The sequence below is a fragment of the Macaca fascicularis genome, chromosome 1, assembly GCF_037993035.2.
Source record: "Macaca fascicularis isolate 582-1 chromosome 1, T2T-MFA8v1.1".
Lineage (NCBI taxonomy): Eukaryota > Metazoa > Chordata > Mammalia > Primates > Cercopithecidae > Macaca > Macaca fascicularis.
In genome coordinates this window covers 130619485-130639782 of record NC_088375.1, presented here as the reverse complement: position 1 = coordinate 130639782, position 20298 = coordinate 130619485, and the positions used below count along the sequence as shown (strand labels likewise).

General features: G+C 35.6%; 1 pseudogene; it reads left to right on the top strand.

Moving 5' to 3' along the window:
• Positions 1–405: 405 nt before the first annotated feature.
• LOC102128374 (AP-2 complex subunit beta-like) lies at positions 406–18464 on the top strand (annotated as a pseudogene).
• Positions 18465–20298: the final 1834 nt, after the last annotated feature.

Sequence of the window (20298 nt, the reverse complement as noted above, 5' to 3'; positions counted from 1 at the left end):
TCCTAGGTAATCAGGAACATGGACGGTTACTCTCTTAGAACCCTGTTCCAGAGCTTGTAACTCCTAGTGAAGATGCACACTGTAGTGTAGATCCAGATCACAACGTGGTTGAAAGTCTTGGGAAATGCCTATTTGGTAACTCTCTGCAGGAGTGGTTTTGGAACAGAACTTCATCATTCACCCTGATACAGATAGCATTATGGTTTGCCTGTTCTCTGATATAGTAGCGCTGCAGCTTTATATAAAGGAGGAGGGGGTCCACCTTTGGATTCCTGTGAGTGTGTGTTGGTTGTGGTGGTGGCAGCTTGTTAAGTTGGCCTAACCTCAGGCACTGGGGAGCGAAAGTGGTCAGGTGCCAGTAGAGTTGAAATGGGATAAGTAGTTTCCCAATTCCTCAGCCCCTAGATGGCCCATTGGGCAGTCTGTATGAGTCCTTATAGGGCTGGATGGGGGTTTGATCAGCCCAAGGTTCAGGTGCTGGCTGTGATGGAGGGAGATGGCCTGGTCCCCAAGTCATTGGCCAAACTCTCAGGAACAGGTAGGCAGAATGACTCAGTGGTGGGAAACCAAATGAAGACCACAGGCCTGCAGGGTGAGGGTTTTAAGAAAGGTTCTGGGCCACAGCTTAAATGCTCATGTGGGGGAAGGGTGAGGGAGCTAGGATGCCAGAAGGCAGTAAGCCCTGTTAGGCAGGGAGTCGCGGAGGAAGGGGAGTCCTATAGTAAGCAATCTGGTTGCCTCTCAGTACTGTGGCTGTGGCATGCTGTGGCAGGCTGTGATCTGTGAAAGCTGTCAGTCCCTTTGTTCTCTCCCTAGACTGTCAGTTACCTCTGGAGAAGGGCCTGCCAAATTACCTCCTGGATGGAACATCTGCCCTGGGACCCAAGTCTGTGGCCCTTGCTTGGCAAGGAGAAATGGGGGCAAGGTCTGTAGTCTGTTCACTCCTCCGCACCAGCGATGCAGCATCTACCCTAGGGGCCTGCAAAGAGCCTGTCCTCTCTTGTTGGTGGGGATATGGCAGCTGGCACTAAGGTGTTCAGGAATCCAAGGCTAATGGAAGTCCTTATGGGCTTGAGTGGTGCATCTACTGAATCAAGTGGTGTTCTGTGTCTGGAAGCCTGGGCAGGAAGAGGTGTGGGCGGCTTTCTGATGGCCAGGATTGCAAAGGTCTATGGCAGAAGTGTGGGTCTTTGGGGGCTTCTCACTCTCCCTTTCCCCATGTTAGGGAGCTTCTCCTGGATCTGTACTGATCCTGGGTGGGCAGCTGCCTAGCTTTGCACCTCTCTGTTCTCCATGGATTCTGTTGCTTCCTTGCTGAATCCCAACGTGGTCTTGGATGGTCCACTTGAAGAAATAGCATTTGCTCATCATCTTGTTTCCTCTCTGTGAGAGCTGAGCTCACTAGTTGCTTCTGGTCTACCACCTTGAACGAGAATCTCTATAATCTTTACATAATATAGGTTGGTGCAAAAGTAACTGTGGTTTTAGAACATGAATATTAAATCATTATAACTAGGTTCAAATAAATCTTTATTAATCAAAATGTGATTCATTACAATCAATGCATATTCAACAATGATAAATAAGTTTGTTTATGCCTATAGAATCAAAATTCATCCTTTGGGAATTTATGAACTCTTAAAAGATCTTTCTGTATCCTGTTAGTTTTGAAAGCATTTTTCCTGCAAAAAGTTGTCAAGGTGATTGAAGAAGTGGTAGTCGGTTGGCAAGAGATCAGGTGAATATGATGGATGAGGCAAAACGTTGTAGCCCAATCCGTTCAACTTTTGAAGCATTGGTTGCCTGATGTGCAGTCAATGTTGTGGTGGAGAAGAATTGTACCCTTTCTGTTGAGCAATGTCAACTGTAGGCATTGCAGTTTTTGGTGCATATCATCGACTGCTGAGCATACTTCTCAGATGTAATGGTTTCACCAGGATTCAGAAAGCTGTATTGGATATTACTGGCAGCAGACCACCAAAGAGTGACCATTACCTTTTAATGGCACAACTTTAACTTTGGAAAGTGATTTGGACCTGCTTATCAGTCCAGTTACTGAGCTGGTCATCACTAGTTGTCATATGAAATCCACTTTTCATCACACATCACAATCCGATCAAGAAATGGTTTATTGTTCTTGCTTAGAATAAGAGAAGAAGATACTTCAAAACTACATATTTTAAAAAAATGTTGCTCAACTTTTGAGGGACCCACTTAATTGAACTTTTATATTTTCCAATTTGCTTCTAATGCAGAACCACCATAGAATGGTAGACCTTGAATTATTCGGCAACTTCTCATGTAGTTGTAGGAAGATCAGCTTGGATGATTGCTGTCAATTGGTCGTTGTCAACTTCTAATGGCCAGTCACTACATTTCTTATCTTTAAGGTGCTTGTCTCTTTTGCAAAACTGGAACCACCATTGCACTGTACGTTCATTAGCAGTTCCTGCACCAAACTGTGTTGTGAGTTGTCTCCACTGCCTTATAACCCATTTTGAATTCAAATAAGAAAAATTGCTGGAATATGCTTTTTGTCTAACATCGTTTCCATAGTCTAAAATAAACATAAAATAGACAGCATGTAATAAATCATTAGTAAAAGCAAGCAAACAGACAAAAAAACATAAAGTGAGAAATTCTCATTAAAACAATGTATAACATAAGCATGTTTATTTAAGAATGTATTCCAATATCAAATGACAAATTCCAACAATGCAAAAATGGCAATTACTTTTGCAATCACCTATTCTATCATATGCCCTTTATAAAAATTAAGTGAAGAGTATTACATGAATATTCACCTTATATATATTTATTTAAATATATATATTTAAAGAAATATAAATTATATATTTATATATAAATATACATTATTTATTTATATTTATTATGTTAACATTTCTAGTGCTTTTCATTCCTCCCTATGGATTTGACTATGCATTGATAAACTTTCTTTCAACCTGATGTCCTTCCTTTAGTATTTCCTGCAGTGAACTTGTGTTAGTCTTGAATTCTTCGTTATTAATTGGAAAAGCCTTTATTTCACATACATTTCTAAAACCTAATTTCACTGAATATGAAAATTCATAATTGGTAGGGTTTTTTTTTTCCCTTCAGCAGTTCAAATATGTTTCAATGTCTTTTTTTCCTCCATTTTTTCTAGTGAGAAGTCAGCCATTAATTGTATCATTTGGTTTATTCGATGTATACTTTCAATAATTTTCTTTGTTTTTAGCTTTCAGCTATTTGATATATTCAGGTATGATACTCCGTGTTTCTACTGTTTGGGGTTCATTGAAGTTGTTAGATCTGTAAGTTAATCTTTCTCATCAAATTTTGAGCATTTGGAATCACTGTCACTACAGACATTTTTCTGATCCCTTATGTTTTTATTCATTTCCTGGAACTCCAATTCACTTATGTTGAAATGCTTCCTTTTGTTCCACATACCCCAAAATATCTGGTTTTTTTTTTTTATTTTTTTCTCTCCATTTTTTGAATTTTAAAATTTCTGTTGTTTTATCTTTAGGCTTACACATTCTTGATTTATTTCAAGTTGCTTATTAAACAGCAGAGATTTTAATTTCAGCTATTACATTTTTGAGTCCTCTAATTTACACTCATTTCCTTTTTTTTTTTTTACAATTTACAATCTTTTTTTTATAATTTACAATTTTATTTTATAATTTACAACCTCCATTGAGATTTATTATTGATTTATTTGGTGCATGTTTTTCTTTGATTATTTGAACATGGATTCCTTCATTTCTTTGAATATATACATAATCTCTACTTTTATAAATTATAAAAAAAATCTACTCTAACGTCTAGATCCATCTGAAGCCAATTTCTACTGTCTGTTTTTGTTTTTGTTTTTGTTTTTTCCTGGTTATTGTTCCCTTTCCTATTTCTTTGTCTAGTTCATGAATGGCAATTTGGTTAATAATTATAATAACAGATATATATCAATTTTGGGCACTCTTTTGTTCTCCTGAAGGCTGTTTTTGTTAATTTTAGTAGTCAATTATCTGCACTCAAATTGTGAAATAGGTCTCCATTATGTTTTGCAGCATTTATTAGTCCATATTCATACTGCTATAACTAACTACCTGAGACTGAATAACTTACAAAGAAAAGAGGTTTAATTGGCTCACAGTTCTACAGGCTGTACAGAAAGCATGGCCGGGGAGGCCTCAGGAAACTTTCAGTTATAATGAAAGGCGAAGGGGAAGCAGGCACGTCTTAAGTGCCTGAGCAGGGGGAAGAGGTTGAGGTGGCAGATATTACACATTTCTAAACAACCAGATCTTGGGTAACTCACTGGCTGCCATGAGCACTGCACCAAAAGGGAAATCCTCTCCCATAATCCAATCACCTTCCACCAGGCCCCACCTCTAACATTGGGGATTACAATTTGACATGAGATTTGAGCGAGGACACACATCGAAGTCATATCACAGCCTCTCATGTATCTGCTCTGTTTTTTTTTTTTTTTTTCTGATTCCCTTGGGATCTCCCCTATGTCCGCATAGTTCGACATTACTTAGTGATTCTAGCAAAGGATGTGCTCAAGGACCTTAAAGTAATACTGTAAGTTTTCTACCCCTACCACCCCAGCTATATGTGAGTTGAGGATTATATGCAAAGGTTCAGCAAGTTCATATTCTCCCCAGGCTTTCAATTTTCACTGAGGTCTCTGGGGTTTCTCACACATTTTTATTTTAGCTGCCAGCCAATTGTATTTGAAAAATTTATTATTTCAGTTCTTCTCTGGCTCTCTTGCTTCTAAATCTTCCCACTGAATTTCTACTTGCTCTTCTAACGGCCCTGATTTGAGTCCATAACCAGCATCAAGTAAAGCTGTGGGATTTTGCCAAACCAAACTGATATGATGGAAATGCCTATAGGCAAGAATGCTACAGACTCGTTTTTTAATCTAATGCATTACCCATTTTTTCCTGAGTAAACACTTCTCCAGTTATGCTGAAATTTGTTTTAAAAATGTTTACTTGCTTTATACTTTTTTCTATTGAGAAGAATAGATACTCCTCTGATGACAATTGCGAGGAGAAAATACTTTCTTTACTGATAATACACCAGAAAACACATTTGAGATAGTTAATGCATTTTTTAAAAATTCTAAAATAAACAAACCTATCATAGTATAGTTACTACAGACAGGTTAATATAATTCACAAAAGAAATACTTAACTTAAGCCATCAGAACAGTTTAAGCTCCTTTAAAAAATTATTATGCATCCTGGAGTTCCATAATTTAAAACAAAATCTATTAATGAATTATATACACTTTATTAATCCATACAATACTCTCAGTCTTATGAAATATACTATTGCACAATGTAAGCATCATAGTTTTAAAGACGCAATAGCAAAGATGGATATACATGAAGCTTTCCTTTGTATTAATGAGGGAAATAAAAAAAACATTAGATTTAAGAAAATCAATGATACACTGAAGCATCAAATTTTGCTTTCATATTAATGAAGCATGTCTAGGAACAAAGTAATTATTATTTCTGCAACAAATATAAATCTGTTTTAAGAAAATAATAATACATATTCTACTTCTATTGAGTCCTTATTATAGAACAACTACTGTGCTTATCTTGTACATAGATCTTATCATTTGACCCTCACAATTGCCTTGTGGTGGGTTCCATTAACAGACAGTTTAACTTAGAGCTTTAGAATGACAGCATTGCCTTCCTATGCACATTATTAATGTTTTGGAAGGAAAAAAAGCTGATGTGTCTCTTTTTATTCTCTATATTGAGAATTAGTTAAATTACTAACAAAATATTCTCAACATCTATTTTCAAAATGCCCTTAAAGGTTAGCCTTTTTTTCCTCATGTTAGTGACTTTAGTGTACTCATCACTGTGAAGAAAAATGAAGTACAGAGTCTTTAGAATATGAGTGATAATAACTTGGAGAATGATTAGAGCAATGATGCAAACTTTATCAGGAAACATACAGGTCTAATGGTTTTAGTTTGGAATGCATATGACTAAGTATCTGATCTAAGTTTTACATAAATAAAAGCGAATAATAAAGAAAACCCTAGAAACTACTAATTCTTCTGTTTTGTTTTCTGAAATTTTACTGCATTCCATTTATACCTTAAACTAAAGAAATGTCTTAGCCTAGACAAATCGACTTCCTCTTCTCCATTGCCTGAACACAATCTGTATTTCTCCGAGCTCTGATTGCCTGGGTCCCAGCATTTTGTGTGTGTGTGTGTGATTCTGTGTACACTTACTTCATTTGTATTTATTTGATTATTTCCAATTATCTTATTTTTACAAAAAATATTTACCAGAAGTCAAATGAGCAGAAGGGCTACTTTAAATCTCTACTCTTCTTGTTTTTACTTGGAGGAAAGGTCTATAGTAAGTGAGATCACTAAAGGAAAGAGTCTAATTAAGAAAGTAAACATAGTAGTATTTTCTGATGAGGATTTAAGGAATTGTCACCTTGATTGACAACTGACTAAATCTCTGTAATTTACCCCATCCTATTTGAATTTATTTCCATCTCACATGGGCCCTGGTTTCTTTTACCTGTGAGTCTAATATATGAACCACTGGCCTCCATTCATTTTCAATCTATCACTAACTAAACTTCCAGGATGACACCTTCATGACAACTGCTGCATCTCCCCACTCCCCCACCATTTCTGAGTTTCTCAAACATTCAAATCGACGACCTAGGTCTGGCATTTTATGCCTTTCTTTGTTGCTTTTGACTTTCGCGTTTGGCGCTCAAACATAAATACAGTTTTCCTTAGTGTGTCAAATAATTTATTTTATGCTTTCTCCTATGTTTGAGTCACTTTCTTCATCTGTCTGCCAGCATTCAGTCTTCAGTGAAAGTCAATTTTCAGATATCTTTGCTCTAAGAATATTTCTCCAATGGAGAAAAAATTTGTCTCAGTTTTGTGATATCGTTTTCAAAATGTCGGACAGTTTATAAAAATTTTTAACCTGAACAATTTTATTTAATCCTGTCAGCAACCTTGTGTAAGGAAGGTATCATTCGTTCTATTATGAACATGAATAATTGAAGTTGTTTTTAAAACCACAATATTGATAAATATTTCACAACAGAAAAGTTTTTCAAATCCAAGTTTTCTGTCTTTCATGACCAGAATTTTTTTCATTATGCAACTTTGCTCATATTGTAAGGTATTCTGGAAAGTGAGGTAGAGTAATACACCTGGGAAATTCAGCTAATTTAGCTAAAAGTTAATTTCTTTGATTGTAACGTGGACATCCTACTAACACAATTTATCAGATTCTGGGGATAATTTTTATGTTAATAATAATACCCACATTGAATTGAGTAACTATTTTGTGTAGATATGTGGACCTTTTGTTTTAGCTCATTAATCTTCACAGCAATATGTGGACTGCTTATATTCTTATCTAACTTGCCTTCCTTGACTTGCAAACTGGAGTGCCTTCCTTCTTGAAGCTCAAGGATGCTATACTCTGACCAGGGTCTCCTTTTTCTCTTCACCTATTTTTTCCAGAGTTCATTTGACTTTGCCCCCTCCTTCCACCGAAGCAGGTCTTATTAAGGTTATAGTTTTTGCTGTCATCAAAGTTATAAATGAACACAAGCTGCTAAATTTAATGGTGCATTTTCAGTCTGCTCTATTCTATCAGCAGCATTTGACACAACTAATCCTCACTTTTTCTTAAAATACTTTCTCTATCTGGCCTTCAAAACACTAGCCTTTTAGTTTTCTCCTTACTTCGCTGACCACTGCTTTCCTGAATTACTTTGAGTTTTCTGTCTTTAAACTTTGAAGAACTGCTGGGTTTAGTATTTTTCTTTCTTTTCTCCAACTGTACTTATAGCCTAGACTATTCTTCTGAGACTCATGAATTACATACCAAACACATAATGCTGCTTACTTCTAAATTTATTTATCCAACTAGAAACCTTCTTCTGTATTATAGATTTATGTGTCCACCAATCTATTTGACTTTTCCACCTTGATATTTTAAAGTTATCTCAAGTAATCATATTCAAATCCAAATTCCTTGATTTTCATGTACAGTCCTAAACCTACTTCTTCCTGTCTTCCTCCATTCTTCTCTATCCTTTCAGTTACGTAAACCCTGACTTTGTTTCCTATTGCTGTTGTATCAAATTAGGACAATTTTTATAGCTTAAAGCAACACAAATGTATTCTCTTGCAGTTCTGGAAATCAAAAGTCTCAAGCAAGTTTTATTAGGCTAAAATCAAGATGTTGTCAGGGCTTTGTTTGTACTGATGGCTCAAAGGTATAATTCATTCTCTTACCTTTTCTAGAACCTAGAGGCTGTTTTTATTCCTGGCTCCTTACCATACATTACATAGCATTTTCTCCCTTCGTTTCTGTCATCACATAGCCCTCTTCCTCTGTGATGATTCCTGAGTTGTCCTTAAAATGATTTTTCTGGTTACATTGAGCCTGCCATGAAAATCTAAAATAATCTCCCCATTTCAAGACCTTTAACTTAATTTCAACTCCTAAATCCGTTTTGCCATATAATTTAACATTCACAGGTTCCTGGGATTAGCACATATTCAGAATGCAATTAATTCAGCCTACAACAGACTATATGCCTTGGAGTCATTCTTCACTGCTCTCTTTCTCTCACAAACCACATCTAATTCATCAACAAATCCTACTATGTATACACATATATTTTTGAAACCAGGCCTTGCCGTATCACTCAGGCTGGAGTGCAGTGACACAACCATGGCTCATTGCAGCTTTGACCTCCTGGACTCAAGTGATCCTCCCACCTCAGTCTCCTGAGTAACTAGGACTACAGGTGCACACTACCATACCTGGCTACAGTTTTCCAAGCTTTTATAGAGACAGAGTCTCGCTATGTTGCCCAGGCTGATTTTGAACTCCTCGGCTCAAGCAATCCTCCCACCTTGGCTCCCAAAGTGCTGAGTTTACAGGCACAAGTTCCACACCCAGCTCTAAATCTACTTTTGAAATGTACCCATAGTCTGACCACTTCTTATCACCTTCTCTGACCCCAAACTGTTGAAATCACTGTAATCTGGATTCAAGGACAACCTCCAGCTAATCCCCTTACTTCTAACCTTGCCATTGTATGGTTCATTCTTCTCCCACATCTTATACACTTTTCTAACGGTTTCTGTTCCCTCTCAAAATTACATTTAAAATGCTCATCATGGTTTACATGTCTCTAAATCATGCCTCCAGTTTATCTGCTTGCCCTTGCTCTATCACTTGGCCCCTCACACATTCCACTATAGCCACACCTGTCTCTGCATGATCAATCATAGGGCCTTTGGACTTATATTCTTGTATCTGGATCATTTTTCCCTAGATGATTGCACAAGGGTGGATCTCTCATTACCTTTAAATTTCTCTCATGCTGTAAGACAAATTTTCCTTACAACATTATTGTGAATAGTAGAATGTCCCAAGTACTTTCTCTTCTCTTGTTCTGTTTTTCTTTTTAATACTTATTACCACCTGACACATTACAAATTTCTTTGTTTAATAATTTCCTGATGACCTCTTCACAAAGTCTAGGACAGCAGCCCTGTATCCACACGGTCAGATGATGCTTGCCATGCTGTAAACAATTATTAACTATGTGTTGAATGACTAAACAAATGAGCGAATGAATTAATGCATATAAAACATTGAAGTTAGAGGTAGAGATCATTTTCCTCACTTTACAGGCAAGAAAACTGAATCCAAATTGAGATACATGCACTGAATTATGAGAAGAGACAGAACTTGGATTTGAGCTCATGTTTTCTGACTCCAAACACTTTCTTAAGCTGTATATTATAATGACATGCTCAGTAAGTGGTGCAACCATGCTAAAAGAACATAAAGATTTTAGGTTTTGGAACTCTTTACTGCATATGTATGATATATAGTTAATATTTACCAGCAATGAGAGAGTTCGTACTGATTTTTAAAATTTATCTTAAAATGTCTTTAACTAACATCTTCTCCAAGAGACCACAGATATATTAAATAGGCTTTCTTAAATAAGATATACGTATGGATTATACTTGTTTACTACGATTATACTTTAAAACTACTTGCCTTGTCTTTTCCCGCTATGCCCGTGGCTGCTTCCCTTAAGTATTTGCCCCATTGTCCCTCCTCTATCTTATGAAGAATGGCACGAACACATTCTATGTCCCCTCATTCTACTTTATTTTTCTCCATAAAATTTCTTGTCAGTAGTTGATATCATTTTATTAGATATTTACTTATTAATTTGCTTAATGCTTACCTCTAACACCAGACTATAAACCCAATAAATGTAGGGATTTTAAAATTATATCTTTTAATATATTTAAATACATTGTTATATACTATTTTATGTTATTATTGTTCATTCATTCACTCATTCATTTTACTATACTATAAGAACTGAATAAATATTTTTCAAAAATAATTCCAGTAGAAGTTCATATAGGCTAAGTTATTTAACAGTTTATTAGCTGTAAATTGGCAAATATTTTATACCTGGTTAGGAATTTATTCATTCACTTCACACGGTTTTACTTAGAGCCTACTATATTCTAGGAACAAAATTACATGCTGGGTGAAAATAAAATAAAATAAGCACTAATGACTAATATTTATTAATATTTATCATGACATGAATACATTGTCAAAAATACTTTGTAACTTAGCTTCTAGTATGGTTGGCTTCTGTCTCCCATTCTCACTAAGAAACAAATGCAATATAGAGAACATTAAAATAGCCCTGGTCTAGAAGTTTGGGTTCATAGGTTTAAGAAAAGTCCTTAGACCAGTGTTTTCAATGCATTCTCCATATGGCACTGTAGTCTAAAACTTTTCTAGGTAACAATGTCAGGGGATGAAACTTTCAGATACTGAATGCAAGTGGCCAGCATTCTTTTATTATGAAAAATCCATTATTCTTATCTTCACAGAACTGGAATAGTAAGTGTAAGTTAGGGGTGGTTACTAAGGCCCTTTGCAGGTAAGAGTGAGGATCATGGTAAAAAAAAAAGTGCTGCCTTTGGGGTCAATTGCTTAAGTCAATCTAATTCTAGGCTGCAAGAGGCCAGGCATTATTGAGTTTACACCATTTTCAGTCCCCTTAATAAGAATAGGTAACCACTTAAGGATTTTTGGAAGGAGCTCTTAGAAGAATAAAAAGTACATATTTGCTTGGAGTGTTCCTTTTCCATAAATTCTTTAAGAATCAAGCATGGCAGGAGTTGGTACCTGAATGGAAAGGATTACGGACACATTCACTTCTAACAACCACCTTGCCTAGAAGGCCCAAAGCTGACGACTGTACACTTAACAAATTTGGACTAAACACACAGACTCACACAAAAAGGAGAAATTACATTGAGCAAGGATCCCAGTTTGACTGGTACAGCCTGAATAGATTATAAGTAGCAACTTAAAAGGTATAGAATCCTTTATAGACCAGGAATTCTCTTTTCCAAATAGGCAGAACATGGCTTTAGAGGGCAGGCTTTGGAATCTTTGGTAGCCTGTGTTAAGATCTCCATTTTAAGAGCAAGTAATTACCTTTTCTGGCAAACTTGGAGGGATGATTTGTCTAATAACTAACTGGGATATTGTTGCATTTTGTTTAAAAGTTTTGGAAGAGCCACAACCACACTGTTTCAACCAAATCCTCTTGTTTGCCTGCTCTATGTTGTTGACAGTAAATTAAACAGCAAAACAGAACAATCTAATGGAGAAGACCAGCCCTCGGTGATTTATTGACTACCAGGTATCTACAACCTGACTTGCCACCTTCTGTCTTGACTAGATGGCTCCTGTGAATATTAGAAAACTACATGCATGAAGACTTCTGAGATGTAGATCCAATTATGGGGGGTGAGTGATAAAATTTGCCAAAAAATAGATTTCATGTGGTGAACTAACTACATGGAAAGATTTCCTAAACTAATGTGAAGAGAGAAAAACTGAATGCAATCATCACGAACTCAAAGGTGTGTGTATCTATGTGTGTTTGCGCATGTGTGTTTTCAAGTCTCTGCCTAACCTGCTTGGTGTGTCTAAATCTTCTTATAAAAATTCTAAGAATCTTTGTTAGCAGATCAGGGAATGCAGGTATTACAGGACATAATTCACCAGCAAAAACTATTACTGGGGAAAATTATCACAGCCTCAAAGAAGTATGTAATCAATTTTAAAAGAGTCTTTGATAGTGCCTTAGGAGAAACTCAGGGAAAATGCGGAAATCTAGCACAGAACTTTTAGGCAAAAATGAATGATAGAGGCTGGGTATGGTGGCTCACACCTATAATCCCAGCACTTCTGGAGGCTAAGATGGGTGGATCACATGAGGTCGGGAGTTTGAGACCAGACTGGCCAACATGGTGAAATCCCGTCTCTACTAAAAATTCAAAAATTAGCCAAGAGTGGTGGTGCACATCTGTAAATCCCAGCCACTTGGGAGGCTGAGGCATGAGAATGACTTGAACCTGGGAGGCAGAGGTTGTAGTGAGCAGAGATCGTGCCACTGCACTCCAGCCTGGGCAATAGAGGAGACTCCATCTCAATAAAAACCAAAAAAAAAAAAAAAAAAAAAGAGCATGATTGAGGATCTCTGCTTTTCCCTAAAGCTCTGTGCACTTGGGCTTAGGGAACTCCGTGAAAGATACTTCCAATTTAAAAATCTTTTGAGTCTGATTTTCATTTGTGGTAATATGAGAAAAAGAAGAACGTCAGGCCAGAAGAGCCTATGTCCTAGTCTGCTCAGGCAGCCATAACAAAATGCAATCGATTGGGTGTCTGAAACACCAGAGATATATTTTCTCACTGATCACAGTTCAACAGCATTTAGTTTCTAGTGAGGGTTTCCTTCCTGGCTTGTAGATGGTCATATATCATTGTGTGCTCACATGACCTCTTGTTTGTGTGCTGGAAAAGAGACTGCTGTGGTGTCTGTTCTTATAAAGGGCACCAGCCCTATTGGATTAGAGCCACAATTTATTACCTCATTTAACCTTTATCATGGCTTTATAGGCCCTATCTTCAAATACTATTTTTACTATTTCATTCTATACTATTTATTATACTATTTATTTATTTATTTATTATATTACTATTTGATGTTATAGCTTCAAAATTTGAATTCTGGAGGGAAAACATTCAGTTCATAGAGACATAGAAAATGCTTTTGCCACTTGAAGCAATGCAGAGAGAAGTTCAGGAAATTGAGTCTGCAGACACTGTAAGGACAAAGATCATGCGTACAGTGCTGCCTTTTGCAAATATTGGATCTTCAGCACGAGAATAGCATGGATGTTATGTTTCTGAATTTCTATGCTAGGAAATGCTAGGGTGAAGGTAGAGTGAAGAACGTATGTTCATGCTTATAGAAAAACAATATACTCCCGCTAAACCAAAAGGAATACTTCAAGAAGATTTAGTAACTGAAGGAGTCACAAGGGCAAATTTGTTAATTTGCTTCTGTGGGAGTCTTTCAAGAGCCATGTATTCAGTTTGTGGAGTTCTCACTAGCACTATATTCCTCAAAGGCTAGATTAAGGATGACATTGTAGGAGGAACACAGATATATTTATTCTATCCACCTTTTATAGTTTTCTTTTCTTCAATATTTGTTTTTAATTTATGGTAAAACATACATAACATAAAACTTACCATGTTAGCCCTTTTAAAGTATACAGTTAAGTGGAATTAAGTGTGTTAGTATTGTTGTGCTACCATCACCACCATTCATCCACAGAATTTTTATTTATTTTGTGAAACTGAAACTCTGTATCCATTAAGTAATAACTTCTTATTTCCCCCTCCCGGAAGCCCTGAGAAACAAGCATTTTACCTTCTACCTCAATGAGTGTGACTTCTCTAGATACTTAAGTGTAATCCTCATATTTGTCCTTTTGTCAATGGCTTATTTCACTCAGCATAATGTCCTTAAGATCCATTTATGTTTTAGCATGTGCCAGAATATCATTTCTTGTTAAGGCTGAATAGTATTTCATTGTATGTATATAATTATCTTTTGTTTATCCATTGACTGTCTTCTACCTTTTGTCTATTGCAAATAATGCTGCTATAAAAATAGTTGTATAGATATCACTTCATGTCCCTGCTTTCAATTGTTGGAGGTATGTAATCAAAGTGGAATTGGTAGATCACAGAATGATTCTATGTTTAACTTTTTGAGGAAATGCTATCCTGTTGCCTACAGTGGCTACACCATTTTACATTCCTACCAACAAAGCACAAGGGTTCCAGTGTCTACACATCTTCATCAATGCTTGTTATTTCCTGTTTCTTTCATAATAGCCACCTTAATGGGTGATAAATGGTATCTCATTGTGGTTTTAACTTGCATTTCCCTAATTATTAATGATGTTGAGAATATATGCATGTACTTACTGACTATTTGTACATCTCCTTTGGAGAAACATTTATTTATTTACTTTGTCTACTTTAAATTGGATTGTTTGTGTTTTTTGTTGTTGAGTTTTAGAAATTCTCCATATATTCTGAATATTAATCCTTTATCAGATATGTTATTTGCAAGTATTTTTTCTCTAATTCTGCACACTGCCCTTTTACTCTATTGATAGTGTCTTTTATTGCTTAAAGAAAAAATATTTTTGATGTCTAATTTGCCTACTTATTTTGCCTGTGCCTTTGTTGTCGTGACCAAGAAAATATTGTCAAGTCAAACATCATAAAGCTTTTTCCTATGTTTTCTTTTTAAGAATTTTATAGTTTTGGGTCTTATGTTTAGGCCCTTGATGTCTTTTGCATTAATTTTTAATATAGCATGGGTTAAAGTTCCAACTTTATTCTTTTGCATGTGGATTTCCAATTTTTCTGACAAAGTTAGTTTAAAAGACTTCTTTTTCTACTGAAATGGTCTGGGAAATCTGGCCCAAGGTAATTTGAAAATACATATGAAGATTTATTTCTGGATTCCCTATTCTATTTCATTAATCTTATGTCTATCTTTGTGCCAGTGCCACACTGTTTTGATTGCCATAGCTTTGTAATATGTTTTAAAATCAGAATGTAGAAGATAAGTATCTTAATTCATCTTTTCCAAGATTGTTTTGGCTGTTCAGAATTCCTTGAGTTTACATGCAAATTTTAGGATAGATTTTTCAATTTCTGGAAAAAAGTCATCATTAGTATTTTGATAGAGATTGCATTGAATTTGTAGATATCTCTGGGCTAGTGATGTCTTAACAATATTATGTTTTGTAGTCTATGAAATCAGTATGCCTTAATTTATTAACGTCTTTAAAAATATCTTTCAACAATGTTTTATACTTTAAGTATACAAGTCTTTCACTACCTTGGTTTAATTTATTCCTAAGAATTTTATTTTATTCATTTCAATACTATTATAAGTGAAAAAGTTTTTATTTTATATTGTTCATTGTTAGTGTATAAAAATGCAACTTTTTTTGTGTTAAATTTGTATCTCACAACTTTGCCGAATTTATTATTTCTTTTTTTTTTTTTTTTTTTTTTTGAGATGGAGTCTCGCTCTGTCGCCCAGGCTGGAGTGCAGTGGCATGATCTTGGCTCACTGCAAGCTCCGCCTCCCGGGTTCACGTCATTCTCCTGCCTCAGCCTCCCGAGTAGCTGGGACTACAGGCGCCGGTCACCACACCCGGCTTTTTTTTTTGTATTTTTAGTAGAGATGGGGTTTCACCGTGTTAGCCAGGATGATCTTGATCTACTGACCTCGTGCTCCACCTGCCTCGGCCTCCCAAAGGGCTGGGATTACAGGCGTGAGCCACCATGCCCGGCCTGAATTTACTATTTCTAAAAGTGTTTTTGTGAAATATTTAGGGTTTTCTTCTTATAAAATTATACTATTTGTGAACAGAGATAATTTTATTTATTCCTTTTCTATTTGAATTCCTTTTATTTCTTTTTCTTGCCTAATTGTCATGGCTAGGACTTCCAGTACTTTGTTGAATAGAAATGACAAAAAGTGAGCATTCTTGTCTTGTTTTAAATCTTAATGGTAATGCTTCCAGTTTTTCACCATTATGTATGAGGTTAGCTGGGTTTTTCATACATGGACTTTATTATTTTGAAGTAATTTCTTTCTATTCATAGTTGGTTGATTGGTCATGGAATAGTGTTGAATCTTACCATGTTGCTGATTTTTTTGCATCAGTTTGTGGTTTAGTTCCCCTTCACTCTGTTAATGTATTGCATTGATTGATTTTTATATATTAAACCATTCTTACATTCCAGGAATAAATTCCACCATAATGGTGTATAATATTTTAAGCGAGCTATTGAATTCAATTTGATAATATGTTTTTGGTGAGTAATTTGTTTATCATTGTATTGGTCTATAGATTTATTTTTCTGTATTTTCTTGGTTAGGCTTTGATATCAATTTAATACTTTACTCAGAATCGGCTTGAAAGTGTTCTCTCTAAATTTTCAGAAGAGTTTAGGGAGAATGGGTGTTAATTCCTCTTTAAATGTTTGAGAAAATTTACCCATTAAGCTGTCTAGTCCTGGGCTTTACTTTGTTGGGAGGTTGTTGATTATTGATTTAATCTCCTTATTAGTTATAGGTCTATTCAGATATTCTACTTTTTCATGATTCAGTCTTGGTATGCTTTGTTTTTCTAGGAACATGTCTATTTCATCTAAGCTATTAAATTTTTTGGAGTGCAATTTATCTTAGTACTCTCGTAATATTTTCGTATCTTTAGAAACAGTAGTAATGTCCTCTCTTTTATTTCTGATGTTACTTTTTTGAATCTTCTGTTTTTCTTCGCCCATCTAGCTAAAAGTTTATCAATTTTGTTGAACTTTCCAAAGAACCAACTCTTGCCTTTATTATTTCTATTGTTTTTCTATTATTGATTTTGCTTATCTTTGCTCTAATTTTTATTATTTCCTTTTTAGAGCTAACTTTGTGTTTAGTTTGTTTTTCTATTTCTAGTTTGCTAAAGTGTAATGTTAGGCTTATTGATGTGATATCTTTTTTTTTTCCTTTTTAATATAAGCATTTATTTACACCTATAAATTTTTCACATAACACTGTGTTTGCTGCATCCTGTAAGCTTTGGTCTGTTATGCTATAATTTTCATCAGTTTCAAGATATTTTATAATTTCCCTTATGATTTCTTTTTTGATCCACTTGTTGTTTAAGAGTGTGCTGTACAGAATTCTGATAATCCTGACCTTCAAGACAGGGGCATATTTATTGGTGTGTTCTCTCAACCGACCAAGTCACAGCTAAACAAGTAGTCTTGTCTGAGAAGTCACTGCTCTCTGAGGAGACAGACCTTATTAAGCTAACTCTACTGGAGAGCTCGTGTGCCACATTTGTTCTTTGGTCCCTGTGTATCATAAGTCTCCAAACATTTTTGTGGAAGGAAGTCATGGAATCCGTTGTAAACAGTTGCCATTTCATCATGGGAGCACTGATTGAGGTGACAGCCCTGTTGGTACCACCACTGCAACTAACCCGAAACAGCCTCAGGGAATCCCTTCTTAAGGTGATTTTATGGGGCATCTTTTAAAACTTGACCTCAGTCAATGTGCCACAGGTGTCCTTCATGCAGATGGGAGCAGTGGATCTCTTGGGAGGAGGACTAGACAGTCTGGTGGGAAAATTCTTCATCCTATCATGGATGTCTGCAACCTTTGTTTCTTCACCTACTTGCTGTGGTCAACAGTGGACTGAATGACCTGTGTGAAGTCTCCACAGGGATAGACACGGCGCCTGGTGGGTATGTGGCTCCTAAGTCTTTTTCTGGCTACCTGAATTAAAGGATAAAGGCTTAGAGATTTCAGGAACATTGACTCACCACCAAGGGCACATCTTTATGGAAATGAACTTCACCAATACAGCTCTTCAGCATATGACAGATTTTGCAACCTAGTTTAACAAGAATGGCCATCCATACACCACTGATGCCAAACCAGGACATTGATGTCTCCCTTCCTCTCAACACCTTGGGTGCAGTCATGAAGATGGAAACTCTGAATAACCTGCTGGTGGCTGTGAAAAACAATATTGATGTCTTCTACTTGAGCCACCTCACCCCACTCAGTGTGCTTTTTAGAAGATAGCAAAATGGAGCACCAGGTCTTCCTTGCAGCAGGAAAGGATATTCCCAATGAAATGAACTTCACTTTTAGATTAAGGAATGTCATTTAAATGCTGACACTGTTTCCAGCAAGTTGCGAAACAATAATGTTTATACTATTGCCAAGAGGAATGTGGAAGGGCAGGACATGCTGTACAAGTCCCTGAAGCTCACTAATGGCATTTGGATTTTGGCGGAGCTACGTATCCACCTGGGAAACCCCATTATATGCTGTCACTGAAGCGCAGAGCTCCTGAAGTCTCTCAATACATTCATCAAGTCTGGGATGGCATTTTGAAAAACTAACAAAACTGGTCCACTACCTTCCAGTCATGCTGTGATAAGTGCAAGCCAAGAATTCTTAACTGGAAGAAATCGTATTGCTGTGTAGAATCTGAACCCAAACATACTGAGGCAACCCAGCAAGGTAGTAACTAGTCTAACCTGTCTAACCTGTGCCAACATTAGAGTACAACCTGTTGGATACTTTTAGCTTCCTGTGAACATTGGTAACCACTGCTTCAGTCACCTCCCACCTCTTGCCACCTGCTGCTGCTATCTGTGCTTACTTGTGGGCTTCTCCATGCTGTGCCAATGGCCAGCTTTTTCTACACCCTCTTTTGAGTGTAGTTTGGTATTTTGTAATTGAGAGCTCGTTTCAAAAGCAGAAAAAGACAACAAGTATTAAAGCAAGAATGTGTCACTGAAAAAAAAGTGGGTTGTTTAACTTACACATATTTGTAGATTTCCCACTTCTACTATTGTTTTTCAGTTTCATTCCATTGTGATCAGAAAAGAATCACTGTACAATTTTAAACCTTTAACATTTATTAAAACTTGTTTAGTGGCCTAAAATATCAGCTATCCTGGAGAATGTCCATGTGTACTTCAAAGGAATATGCTACTGTTGATTAGAATAAAATTATATTTTATTATTTTCTTTATTTTGATTAGGAAAGTGAGATTTAGGAATGAAATAGTTTGCCTAGGATCAAGCAACAAGGAAGGTGACTTGGAAAGTTTAGAAACTGAAGTTTATTTAACATGAACGTTTTATAATCAAAACATAATTTTCAAGTAGTTTAAAATATGATTCTTAAATAAATAAACCCATGCCACAGATCTTAATTTAATTCATTAATTCTTAATAAAGTACTTAATATTGTAAAGATAGAACAAAATTATATTGAGAATCTGTCTATACCTATTTTGAAGGAAAAAAATGCTAAAATAAGACTGCAGTGTTAAATAGTTAATTTGCTATATGGTAATATTAAAAAATCTTTGGAATTTTTTTTTCTACCAGATATAAGTCCACAATTGAAGATGAAACATATAAATGTTTGACCTCTAACTGAAAAATAAATTCAAACACACGTAGAGATTCTTAAGTAATTCCCTGGTATGACATTAAAAGTGCGTGCCATACTCTCGATATGACTTCATTCTTTTGATTTTCTAATTTTGTATAACTTTTCTCAATATTATTACACATTGTAAATTGATGGAATTTTTCTTCTGAGTTTTAAATTTTCTGGGTCATCAACTTTGGAAAACTGACATGTATTAAATGAAAAATGGGGATTTATCATAGAGAGTCTTTTTTTCTTATCTGTGGAGTTACATTTCACAGTTTGATAAAATTCTTAGCAATTTGTGCCAATGCAGGAATGTGAACAACACTTTGAGGACAACTTTTGGTATAAGGGAACATTGCTGATACCTGGGAAGTACTAGTGCATAATGAGTTTGGTGCTTAGATTTTCTAAATTGTGTATTTTTTTTACATTAGCTACAGTCAACATATAAAGTTTATAAAGATATAAAATATTTGATATAATTTCAAATATTTCACCCACTTTGCAGGTCTCAACATTAGCTCATGGATGTTGAGTGCGAAGCTTTTAAGATAATTTTTTATAATGTCACCTACATAACCTGGAATTTTCAGGTTAGAGTACATCTTTCTCCCACCTTAAGTATTTAGGTCGTACATAGTAAAAATAACAAAATTGTAGATCATAGAAATAAAAATACATCGTTTAAGGCAAAATAAGAGTACAGGATGGTTGAATAGTCCATTTATTTTATTAACTTGAGTGAAATGAATTAACATTCTTTAGCCAATATCAGAATGGAG